Here is a 12776-nt window from a genome sequence, read left to right as displayed (position 1 = left end):
AGTAGTTATCGTCCATTTATCGCCATCGAGGTGAACTGCTTAATATATCGTGATATTGATTTGAGGCCATATCGCCCAGCTCTAGTCCGTATCATTTTGTTGAGAAGAAGTGAGGACATAACACTTGCTGATGTGTTGAACACTTTCAGGCTGTAGTAAGTGAGTAAATGAAGTGGATCAAGGACCCCAGGCCGTCTTTAAGTTGTAAAACACACAGCGTTCTTCCTGCCGTCGGAGGAGCTGTCAGCTGAATATGGAGACCCGCTGCTGCACAGAGAAATCCGACGGCTCAGCAGAGGACGAGTTTTACATCGTTTTTTTTCTCACTTTTGGCTGAAATCAAAGAGTTCATGCAGTCCGAAGGCAAAGACGTCTCACTGCTAGAGGACACAGAGTGGACTCTTGACCTTGCATTTTTGACGGACATTACTGGGAAACAAAACCACTTGAACTGCGAGCTGCAAGGCAAATATAAGGCTGTTGGTGATATGATAAGTGCTTTAAATGCATTTAAGATGAACATTTTCTCAGTGGATGTACAGAGACAAAGCGTGCTGCACTTTCCCTCTGTGCAGTCGGTGCTGAAAGACAATCCTGCATCTGAGACATTTGACAAAGTGGCAGAAAAGTACTGTTGAGTCATAAACAGACTTGGGCAAGAGTTTGAGAATAGGTTTTGTGACCTTGAACGGTTGGTGACCATCCTTCACACAGCCACTGGAAACAAATGTAGGCGAGTTCAGTCCGACAGCACGCCACCGGGAGCAGCATTTTACGACGCCACGTGCTCGTCCTCATGGGAACTGTAGTATTCGTTCAGGCAAAACACTACCGCTTTTGTCCACTGGCGCCGCCAAAATCAGCGAAAACTGAAAGTTCCTTAGTGTCGCTTTAACAGTATTAATCCTGGCAGCATCAGACAAATGAAGAAGGGACCACCGATCAAAATCTTGTTTAATTTGTGCAAGAAGAGAGATAACATTTTTCTGATTAAGATTATTTAAAGTATCTGCCTCGTATACACTAGGGATGCAACGGCACGCGGCAAAATATAAACTCCTTAAACTGCCATAGTGAGGAAGGCAAACGCATAACGCTGCTCCAGAAGCGGGAGCAGCAAGTCTTGATGCAGGGGCTCTGGAGGACCGCTGTCAAACATATAATCGCAGCAAAGCTCCATCTGAGGACGCTGCTTGAATGAGGGTCGCTGCTGGTGGTAAGCAAACACAGGGAAGGGCTGGATGACAAAAACAGCCCACACAGCATCAGAACATTAAAAACTGAGAGGAGCAGAACCTCGCACAGGGCTAGTAAAAACCACAGTAAGAATGGCCTTCATTAAGTCAGCAGAGTGCTTTTCCTGATTTCATGAACATCTGTATGGAAGTTTTCACAAATCATGAGTGTCGGTGCTTCGAAAGCAGCTCCCTAATTTTTATCTGGAAAGTATTTACATCCAGGTTTTTAATAGTAGCAGGATCTTGTTCTGACTGCTTTATTCGCCGGTTGAGGGATATTTCAATTTCAGCACTCAGAGTTTTACAGCTTGATGAACTTACTGATCAATAACAGATTTGAAAACATCTATTTTTCTCTTGAAGTTACCTTTACAGCCACTTCCTCATGCATCTAAGCGGTCTTTGCTGCTATGCTGGGACTCCTGTAGTAGCTGATGGGACAGCATGTTATTAATGCTCTCAGAGTTTAGGCTTTTCAGATGCATCTCTTCGGCCTTGCACTCCCCCTGCAGGGTCAGGGATAACATGTGGGCCGCTTATTATATACGTATGCATAAATCTAACTAAAAGCTGACCTGACAGTGTCCAGATTGATCTCAATGCGATGCAGTCAGCAAATGGCAAGCAACTTTGTATTTTTCACTGAGTTTTTTGCGAACAAGAAAAGATACTCGTGATTAACAATCTAAAAATGAGTGCTCATGTTTACAAGAGACACCATGACAAGTCAGTGAAATATAAAATTCATCAAGACTTACCCTGATGTTTCTGACAGGACATTTCTTACTTACTGCACCTTTAGATAGATAGATAGATAGATAGATAGATAGATAGATAGACTTTATTGTAAACATACTGAGATGGAAGCTTCACAGGTGAAACATCTCAAGAGGTGTTAAAAGAAACAGCAGCGGATAAAAATAAATATGTAGTTCTCAGTGTCTTATTTTATTTTGATCAGGGTGGTCAATGCAAGATCTTTACGGCCAGTGTTGCACGTGCACAAGGATGACACCAGATGTCCACGTGCCAATGGAATTTATTTTTCATACAGGGGCTCTACAAGTACAATACAAACAATAAATGTTTGGAGAAACATGCTGCTCTCTGCCCCGAGTCCGCTCCTGTACTGGCTTCTTTGAGGGTTTGAGTTTTCTAACACAAATAATGCAAAACTAAACAATAATACTACAAAGCATAACATGTGCGGCCTCTACTATTAACTATTAACATATACTCAATGAACTCACAATACTGTCACATTTCCGTAGTGGCTCACATATACTTAAACATCTTTACAAACACAACACATGAAAATAACATGAAAACACATAACACACGGCCAGATCAGCACTTAAGGCTAGTGATAGCCTCCCTCTACTGATCTCAAACACATTAAATACATGAAACACAACACCATGAAACAAAGGTAGACCGCATGAAAACATATCTGTGGCACTTGTGCACTTTACTCACCTGCAAGTACAATACAAACAATAAATGTTTGGAGAAACTTGCTGCTCTCTGCCCCGAGTCCGCTCCTGTACTGGCTTCTTTGTGGGTTTGAGAAACAGCACCACTTTCCTCTAAGAATACTCATGCTGCCTCCTACTGGCAGATTTGAGTATTGCCCGAGATCCACAGCAAGCAGGTGAGCAGTGACACAAGGCTTACAATGACATCAATCGCAATAAAATAAAAGTGGGGGGGCAAGACAATCAACAAAACTACAAATCTGGACATCAAAATAACAAACTGAATGTCCAGGGTGCCACACCAGCATAGTTTACTTCAGCAGGAGGCACCGGTCTGCTGTTGCCATGGTAACCGAGCCATGGTAACCGAGCACCTCAGACAAGCCCTGGGTCTGATGACATCATCATACACCAAAGGCCAGCAGATCTCATCAGGAAAGAATTCCACACACTTTGAAAACGGAGAGAAGCGAGCTACATGCCACAGTTAGCAGAAGAAAAACTTGATTACTAATAGAATTAATCCTCAGCTAAGACAAAAAAACCCAAAAACATTTATATTTGCCCCCACCTCCAGCATTAACAGCCCTAAAATCCAACAACAGCAGCGAGCAGCCATACCTTTTGGGAACACGCACAACCAGCTGAAGCTGGAATTCACCGCGGAGCAGGAGTATCCGGACCTCAGCAAGCAAACAGTGCACCTACACCTCATTCTGTCTCCTACACACCAGCTCCTAGTTATCAACAAACAGACCTCACACATGGGTCTGTCCAAGCAGGTAGTTCTCATCTTGAGCCAAACAAAAAACCTCTTCGGTCTGGAAATGTCTGCACAACACGTCCAGGAATCATGAGGTGCTGTACTGTCCATAAAAAAAACCCACCAGATCTCCTGCGACAAGGTTTCTCTGCAATCCAGTCCAACTCTGCAGTTCAGATCTGCGGCTTGAAACTCTCCAGGTCCCGGGACAAATCCTTCATGTGGGTCTGGAGCTCCTTTAGCTGCTTCTTCATCTCCTCCGGCTGCTGCTCCATGGCATGTCTGGACTTCTCCAGCTCGTGGACATTCTTGCCCATGTTGTCCTTGGGAGACAGCAGGTCCTTCTTCTTTTCGGCACGCACGTTGTTGTTGCGAACCAGTTTGTCCTTCATGTGGGCCTCGGCCTCCGCCCAGTCGCGCTCCACTGCTTAGCAGGCTGAGATGTTCTTCTGATCCATCAGCATCTGGTTTAACTTCTTCTGCTTCTTCTCCAGGTTGCAGACGATCTGCAGCAGGTGGTCCTGGTTCACCAGGATGTTGTTCAGCTCCTGCTGCTGCTCGTTGTTCTGGCGCTCCATCTGGACCTGGGAACCCTTCACTCGCTGGGAGCTGCTGCACTTGGCCGCCAGCTCCACGTTCATCCAGCAGGCCCGCAGCATGGACTTCTTGAGCCGGTTGCTGGTCAGCTCCACGCTGCACTGCTCCTCCTCCAGCAGGGCGACGCGAGCCTCCAGCCGCCGCCTCTCCTCCACGGCCTGAGCGTTCTTGGCTCCCTGGTCGTTGATCTTGTCCTGCAGCCCATCCTGTTCCTGCAGGGCCTGCCTCCCTCTGCCGCAACCGAGTGCTCTGAGACCGCTCCTGACGCATCTCCTCCTGGAGCAGCTCCTGAGCGTCCTGATAGCGACCCTCAGTGTGCTTGGCTGACTTTGTGACCATGTCCAGGTCTTCTCTGGACAGAATGACTTGTTTCTCCACAGCAGATTCTGGAAAGTCCATCTCTGATCGATGTTGCCACAGCTCGTCCAGGTTCACAACGGACACACAGTTTACAGTTACTGGTTGCTCACAGTGATCAGCCTCTCCACTGTTTCCTGTCAGTGGTCCGTTCACCGTCCAGCCCAGCACCGTCCTTATTGCGTAAGGTCCATTATTTTCACTGTGGATGACTTCCTGTGGTTCCATGGCTCGTGGAACATTTGTCCCAATCAGCAGGTCAATTCCAGACTCGATCTGTGGTAAGGAGAGATGTTTCAAATATGGCCACTTCGTCAGATCTTCATTGGTGGGTATGTTCATTCTGTGCGCTGGCATTGACAGCTGTGTGAACGCTTCAGGCAGATCGATGAAGGTGTCATGTCGAAGTTCTGCCACCTCCAGTTCCGGCACGATGAAAGTGTTCACCACCCTCTCTTGCCCCATGGTCCTGAGCCTACCGGTTTTGTGTCCTTGTCCACAGACAGGGCTGGCCTCTCCACTTCCTTCACAGTAGCGAAACTGGCTCCCTTGAAGTTGGAGCCTGGACGAGCTGTGGCAACATCGATCAGAGATGGACTTTCCAGAATCTGCTGTGGAGAAACAAGTCATTCTGTCCAGAGAAGACCTGGACATGGTCACAAAGTCAGCCAAGCACACTGAGGGTCGCTATCAGGACGTTCAGGAGCTGCTCCAGGAGGAGATGCGTCAGGAGCGGTCTCAGAGCACTCGGTTGCGGCAGAGGGAGGCAGGCCCTGCAGGAACAGGATGGGCTGCAGGACAAGATCAGCGACCAGGAAGCCAAGAACGCTCAGGCCGTGGAGGAGAGGCGGCGGCTGGAGGCTCGCGTCGCCCTGCTGGAGGAGGAGCAGTGCAGCGTGGTGCTGACCAGCAACCGGCTCAAGAAGTCCATGCTGCGGGCCTGCTGGATGAACGTGGAGCTGGCGGCCAAGTGCAGCAGCTCCCAGCGAGTGAAGGGTTCCCAGGTCCAGATGGAGCGCCAGAACAACGAGCAGCAGCAGGAGCTGAACAACATCCTGGTGAACCAGGACCACCTGCTGCAGATCGTCTGCAACCTGGAGAAGAAGCAGAAGAAGTTAAACCAGATGCTGATGGATCAGAAGAACATCTCAGCCTGCTAAGCAGCGGAGCGCGACTGGGCGGAGGCCGAGGCCCACATGAAGGACAAACTGGTTCGCAACAACAACGTGCGTGCCGAGAAGGAGAAGGACCTGCTGTCTCCCAAGGACAACATGGGCAAGAACGTCCACGAGCTAGAGAAGTCCAGACATGCCATGGAGCAGCAGCCGGAGGAGATGAAGAAGCAGCTGAAGGATCTCCAGACCCACATGAAGGATTTGTCCTGGGACCTGGAGAGTTTCAAGCCGCAGATCTGAACTGCGGAGTTGGACTGGATTGCAGAGAAACCTTGTCGCAGGAGATCAGGTGGGGTTTTTTTATGGACAGTACAGCACCTCATGATTCCTGGACGTGTTGTAGCAGCTGAAGGAGCTCCAGACCCACATGAAGGATCTCTACCGGGACCTGGAGAGCTGCTGCTGGCCTCAGGGATGGCGTGTGGGACACGGCCGCCGTTCGCGGAGTCTTCGACATCTCCAATGCTGACCGTCTGGGCTTCTCCGAGGTGGAGCTGGTGCAGATGGTGGTGGACGGCGTCAAGCTGCTGGTGGAGATAGAGAAGAGGCTGGAGAAGGGCCAGTCCATTGACGACCTGATGCCCGCCCCAAAGTAAATCCTCCAATTGGACGACCACGCCCCCTCCTCACCCCCCCACCCCACACCCCAACCCCACCCCCCCACCACCACCACCAAAAGAGTGACTACGGAAAGGACTGAGTAGAAAGGAATGTCTGGGACAGGACCAGAAACTAAAGAGCTAAAGGACACTGTGGACGGGACCAGAAACTAAAGGACTAAAGCAGGAGTCTCCAGACTGGTCCAGCATGGGCCGGTGTGGCTGATGGTTGTTGTTCAACCAAGCAGGAGCACATCAGATTCTGCCCATGTCCTCAAGAGTCCACCTGTAGACTTGGTGAAATAGGTTGACTCCACCTATTTTACCAAGTCTACAGGTGGACTCAATTCTTTCTGGACCAGTTTGGAGACTCCTGGGCTAAAGGGACACTCTGGACGGGACCAGAAACTAAAGGGCTAAACTAGTCCTTTCGTTTCTGGTGCCGTCCAGAGTGTCCCTTTAGTTTTTGGTCCCGTCCAGAGTGTCTGTTTAGCTGCTAAATGGACACTCTGGACGGGACCAGAAACTAAAGGACTAAAGGGACACTATGGACGGAACCAGACACTAAAGAGCTAAAGGGACACTGTGGACAGAACCAGAAACTAAAGGGCTAAAGGGACACTATGGTGGGGAGCAGAAACTAAAGAACTAAAGGGACACTGTGGACGGGACAACAGGCAGACGGTCAGAGACAGACAGACGGGAATGAAAAAAAAGTGGCGGCTGGTGCAGTTCTCTCCATTGGGGGGGGGGGGGGGGGGGGGGGGGGGGGGTTCCATTTGAATGAATTCAAGAGTTTTTAAAACATTTTCAATAAAATTTAAGATAGATGCGAAGTCAGAAATTGTAGTCATAGAATTTCTTTCAAACAAACCTAATTTACGGCCACAGAGCAACCCTAAAACAACCAAGAACAAAAAGCAAGCAAACATGTACTTAAGAATTAAACCATTGTATTTACAAAATTACAAGTGCAAAATGCAACAATACTTTTGTGTAAGAGCCATTGTAATATAGTCAGTTCGGTGCTTGCTGCATCATTTAGGTAATGGATTGATGTTATAGTTTAAATGAACATGTAAGTGTGGAGGCAATATTTTATGTTAAGCTGGTGTCCTGCCTCTAGCAATCAGCTTGATTCTCTACAGGTTGCTGCCGCCTGCCAGGCCTGCAGAGGGCGGGCTGAAAGCTTATTTGTAATGGTGCTGGATGGGGGAAGGGGCTCAGTTGAAAAAAGTTTTTGACCGTGTAACACAAGCTTGGAAGGAGAGCTCACCTTAAGGTGATTGTGGATTCAGGAAAAGGAATATTTTGGTTCTGGTAGTGGACCAGTAACATTTAGATTTTTTGTAAAGCCTTAAGTTGTTCATTTTTTGATCTGAATAAACCTTCTGTCGAGCTCAATCATCTCATCTGGATTTCTGGAAGCACGCGTCTAAAAACATGACCCCCTCCCTCTATGTGGCTGTAAACAAGATTTTGGAAACCCTTAAAGAACGGCCGCAACACTTTTGTATTACTACTTTTTGTACATAAATTTTGCCATTCTGTCCTTGAGAGAAGCAAATTTCTCAATGATGATAAACTATTTATTTTATGATTTAAAGCTAGGGTAGACGATGTTGTCCAAAAGCACTTTTAGTCATACTGAGTGAAATGCTCCTTGCCCCCTGGGAGCAGAGTTTTGCTCTCGGTCTGCTTCTCCCTCTGCCGTCACAACTCTCTGATTGTTGACAAAGCGCTGACATTTCTGGATCTCGTTGCTCTTTTCTTCAGCTTTGTGGCAGAAAAGAGAGCTGTCATGACCAAGAACCTCTCTGGAAGACTCCATCTGAGCATTCTCGTGTCTCGGAGTGGAGACCTTTCTGAGCTCGTCATTTAAACTCTAAAACTCTTGTTGAAGGTCGGCTTTCTGGTGGCAGATCTTTAGCGGTCTTCTTCAGTGCCTTATTCTCTTGGCTCAGAGTTATATTCTCTGTTGTTGTGAAAGTTAGGATACATAGATATGTTTTGTACCCTAATCTTGATAAATCTAATAAAATTTCAAGGTTGACCCCATATAATGAGAAATAAAATAATAATGTTTGCACCACCTGAGCCAAAAGTAAACACCTCCCACAGTAAACTGTCAGAAGTTTAATTCAGTACAGTATAAAGCTGTGATTAAATGGCCCCCCCAGTAGTTATCGTCCATTTATCGCCATCGAGGTGAACTGCTTAATATATCGTGATATTGATTTGAGGCCATATCGCCCAGCTCTAGTCCGTATCATTTTGTTGAGAAGAAGTGAGGACATAACACTTGCTGATGTGTTGAACACTTTCAGGCTGTAGTAAGTGAGTAAATGAAGTGGATCAAGGACCCCAGGCCGTCTTTAAGTTGTAAAACACACAGCGTTCTTCCTGCCGTCGGAGGAGCTGTCAGCTGAATATGGAGACCCGCTGCTGCACAGAGAAATCCGACGGCTCAGCAGAGGACGAGTTTTACATCGTTTTTTTTCTCACTTTTGGCTGAAATCAAAGAGTTCATGCAGTCCGAAGGCAAAGACGTCTCACTGCTAGAGGACACAGAGTGGACTCTTGACCTTGCATTTTTGACGGACATTACTGGGAAACAAAACCACTTGAACTGCGAGCTGCAAGGCAAATATAAGGCTGTTGGTGATATGATAAGTGCTTTAAATGCATTTAAGATGAACATTTTCTCAGTGGATGTACAGAGACAAAGCGTGCTGCACTTTCCCTCTGTGCAGTCGGTGCTGAAAGACAATCCTGCATCTGAGACATTTGACAAAGTGGCAGAAAGTACTGTTGAGTCATAAACAGACTTGGGCAAGAGTTTGAGAATAGGTTTTGTGACCTTGAACGGTTGGTGACCATCCTTCACACAGCCACTGGAAACAAATGTAGGCGAGTTCAGTCCGACAGCACGCCACCGGGAGCAGCATTTTACGACGCCACGTGCTCGTCCTCATGGGAACTGTAGTATTCGTTCAGGCAAAACACTACCGCTTTTGTCCACTGGCGCCGCCAAAATCAGCGAAAACTGAAAGTTCCTTAGTGTCGCTTTAACAGTATTAATCCTGGCAGCATCAGACAAATGAAGAAGGGACCACCGATCAAAATCTTGTTTAATTTGTGCAAGAAGAGAGATAACATTTTTCTGATTAAGATTATTTAAAGTATCTGCCTCGTATACACTAGGGATGCAACGGCACGCGGCAAAATATAAACTCCTTAAACTGCCATAGTGAGGAAGGCAAACGCATAACGCTGCTCCAGAAGCGGGAGCAGCAAGTCTTGATGCAGGGGCTCTGGAGGACCGCTGTCAAACATATAATCGCAGCAAAGCTCCATCTGAGGACGCTGCTTGAATGAGGGTCGCTGCTGGTGGTAAGCAAACACAGGGAAGGGCTGGATGACAAAAACAGCCCACACAGCATCAGAACATTAAAAACTGAGAGGAGCAGAACCTCGCACAGGGCTAGTAAAAACCACAGTAAGAATGGCCTTCATTAAGTCAGCAGAGTGCTTTTCCTGATTTCATGAACATCTGTATGGAAGTTTTCACAAATCATGAGTGTCGGTGCTTCGAAAGCAGCTCCCTAATTTTTATCTGGAAAGTATTTACATCCAGGTTTTTAATAGTAGCAGGATCTTGTTCTGACTGCTTTATTCGCCGGTTGAGGGATATTTCAATTTCAGCACTCAGAGTTTTACAGCTTGATGAACTTACTGATCAATAACAGATTTGAAAACATCTATTTTTCTCTTGAAGTTACCTTTACAGCCACTTCCTCATGCATCTAAGCGGTCTTTGCTGCTATGCTGGGACTCCTGTAGTAGCTGATGGGACAGCATATTATTAATGCTCTCAGAGTTTAGGCTTTTCAGATGCATCTCTTCGGCCTTGCACTCCCCCTGCAGGGTCAGGGATAACATGTGGGCCGCTTATTATATACGTATGCATAAATCTAACTAAAAGCTGACCTGACAGTGTCCAGATTGATCTCAATGCGATGCAGTCAGCAAATGGCAAGCAACTTTGTATTTTTCACTGAGTTTTTTGCGAACAAGAAAAGATACTCGTGATTAACAATCTAAAAATGAGTGCTCATGTTTACAAGAGACACCATGACAAGTCAGTGAAATATAAAATTCATCAAGACTTACCCTGATGTTTCTGACAGGACATTTCTTACTTACTGCACCTTTAGATAGATAGATAGATAGATAGATAGATAGATAGATAGATAGACTTTATTGTAAACATACTGAGATGGAAGCTTCACAGGTGAAACATCTCAAGAGGTGTTAAAAGAAACAGCAGCGGATAAAAATAAATATGTAGTTCTCAGTGTCTTATTTTATTTTGATCAGGGTGGTCAATGCAAGATCTTTACGGCCAGTGTTGCACGTGCACAAGGATGACACCAGATGTCCACGTGCCAATGGAATTTATTTTTCATACAGGGGCTCTACAAGTACAATACAAACAATAAATGTTTGGAGAAACATGCTGCTCTCTGCCCCGAGTCCGCTCCTGTACTGGCTTCTTTGAGGGTTTGAGTTTTCTAACACAAATAATGCAAAACTAAACAATAATACTACAAAGCATAACATGTGCGGCCTCTACTATTAACTATTAACATATACTCAATGAACTCACAATACTGTCACATTTCCGTAGTGGCTCACATATACTTAAACATCTTTACAAACACAACACATGAAAATAACATGAAAACACATAACACACGGCCAGATCAGCACTTAAGGCTAGTGATAGCCTCCCTCTACTGATCTCAAACACATTAAATACATGAAACACAACACCATGAAACAAAGGTAGACCGCATGAAAACATATCTGTGGCACTTGTGCACTTTACTCACCTGCAAGTACAATACAAACAATAAATGTTTGGAGAAACTTGCTGCTCTCTGCCCCGAGTCCGCTCCTGTACTGGCTTCTTTGTGGGTTTGAGAAACAGCACCACTTTCCTCTAAGAATACTCATGCTGCCTCCTACTGGCAGATTTGAGTATTGCCCGAGATCCACAGCAAGCAGGTGAGCAGTGACACAAGGCTTACAATGACATCAATCGCAATAAAATAAAAGTGGGGGGGCAAGACAATCAACAAAACTACAAATCTGGACATCAAAATAACAAACTGAATGTCCAGGGTGCCACACCAGCATAGTTTACTTCAGCAGGAGGCACCGGTCTGCTGTTGCCATGGTAACCGAGCCATGGTAACCGAGCACCTCAGACAAGCCCTGGGTCTGATGACATCATCATACACCAAAGGCCAGCAGATCTCATCAGGAAAGAATTCCACACACTTTGAAAACGGAGAGATGCGAGCTACATGCCACAGTTAGCAGAAGAAAAACTTGATTACTAATAGAATTAATCCTCAGCTAAGACAAAAAAACCCAAAAACATTTATATTTGCCCCCACCTCCAGCATTAACAGCCCTAAAATCCAACAACAGCAGCGAGCAGCCATACCTTTTGGGAACACGCACAACCAGCTGAAGCTGGAATTCACCGCGGAGCAGGAGTATCCGGACCTCAGCAAGCAAACAGTGCACCTACACCTCATTCTGTCTCCTACACACCAGCTCCTAGTTATCAACAAACAGACCTCACACATGGGTCTGTCCAAGCAGGTAGTTCTCATCTTGAGCCAAACAAAAAACCTCTTCGGTCTGGAAATGTCTGCACAACACGTCCAGGAATCATGAGGTGCTGTACTGTCCATAAAAAAAACCCACCAGATCTCCTGCGACAAGGTTTCTCTGCAATCCAGTCCAACTCTGCAGTTCAGATCTGCGGCTTGAAACTCTCCAGGTCCCGGGACAAATCCTTCATGTGGGTCTGGAGCTCCTTTAGCTGCTTCTTCATCTCCTCCGGCTGCTGCTCCATGGCATGTCTGGACTTCTCCAGCTCGTGGACGTTCTTGCCCATGTTGTCCTTGGGAGACAGCAGGTCCTTCTTCTTTTCGGCACGCACGTTGTTGTTGCGAACCAGTTTGTCCTTCATGTGGGCCTCGGCCTCCGCCCAGTCGCGCTCCGCTGCTTAGCAGGCTGAGATGTTCTTCTGATCCATCAGCATCTGGTTTAACTTCTTCTGCTTCTTCTCCAGGTTGCAGACGATCTGCAGCAGGTGGTCCTGGTTCACCAGGATGTTGTTCAGCTCCTGCTGCTGCTCGTTGTTCTGGCGCTCCATCTGGACCTGGGAACCCTTCAATCGCTGGGAGCTGCTACACTTGGCCGCCAGCTCCACGTTCATCCAGCAGGCCCGCAGCATGGACTTCTTGAGCCGGTTGCTGGTCAGCTCCACGCTGCACTGCTCCTCCTCCAGCAGGGCGACGCGAGCCTCCAGCCGCCGCCTCTCCTCCACGGCCTGAGCGTTCTTGGCTCCCTGGTCGTTGATCTTGTCCTGCAGCCCATCCTGTTCCTGCAGGGCCTGCCTCCCTCTGCCGCAACCGAGTGCTCTGAGACCGCTCCTGACGCATCTCCTCCTGGAGCAGCTCCTGAGCGTCCTGATAGCGACCCTCAGTGTG

At 47.2% G+C, this 12776-nt stretch overlaps 1 long non-coding RNA gene across 1 annotated transcript in view; it reads right to left on the bottom strand.

The window, feature by feature from the left end:
• LOC115382260 (uncharacterized) overlaps positions 1 to 12776 on the bottom strand; it is a 425955-nt gene that overhangs the window by 384910 nt on the left and 28269 nt on the right. The gene's annotated exons all lie outside the window — the stretch shown is intronic.

Source organism: Salarias fasciatus, chromosome 23 (genome assembly GCF_902148845.1).
Source record: "Salarias fasciatus chromosome 23, fSalaFa1.1, whole genome shotgun sequence".
NCBI classification, from domain to species: Eukaryota; Metazoa; Chordata; class Actinopteri; order Blenniiformes; family Blenniidae; genus Salarias; species Salarias fasciatus.
The sequence above is the reverse complement of the archived record's forward strand: the minus strand, read 5'-3'. Positions and strand labels throughout refer to the sequence as shown.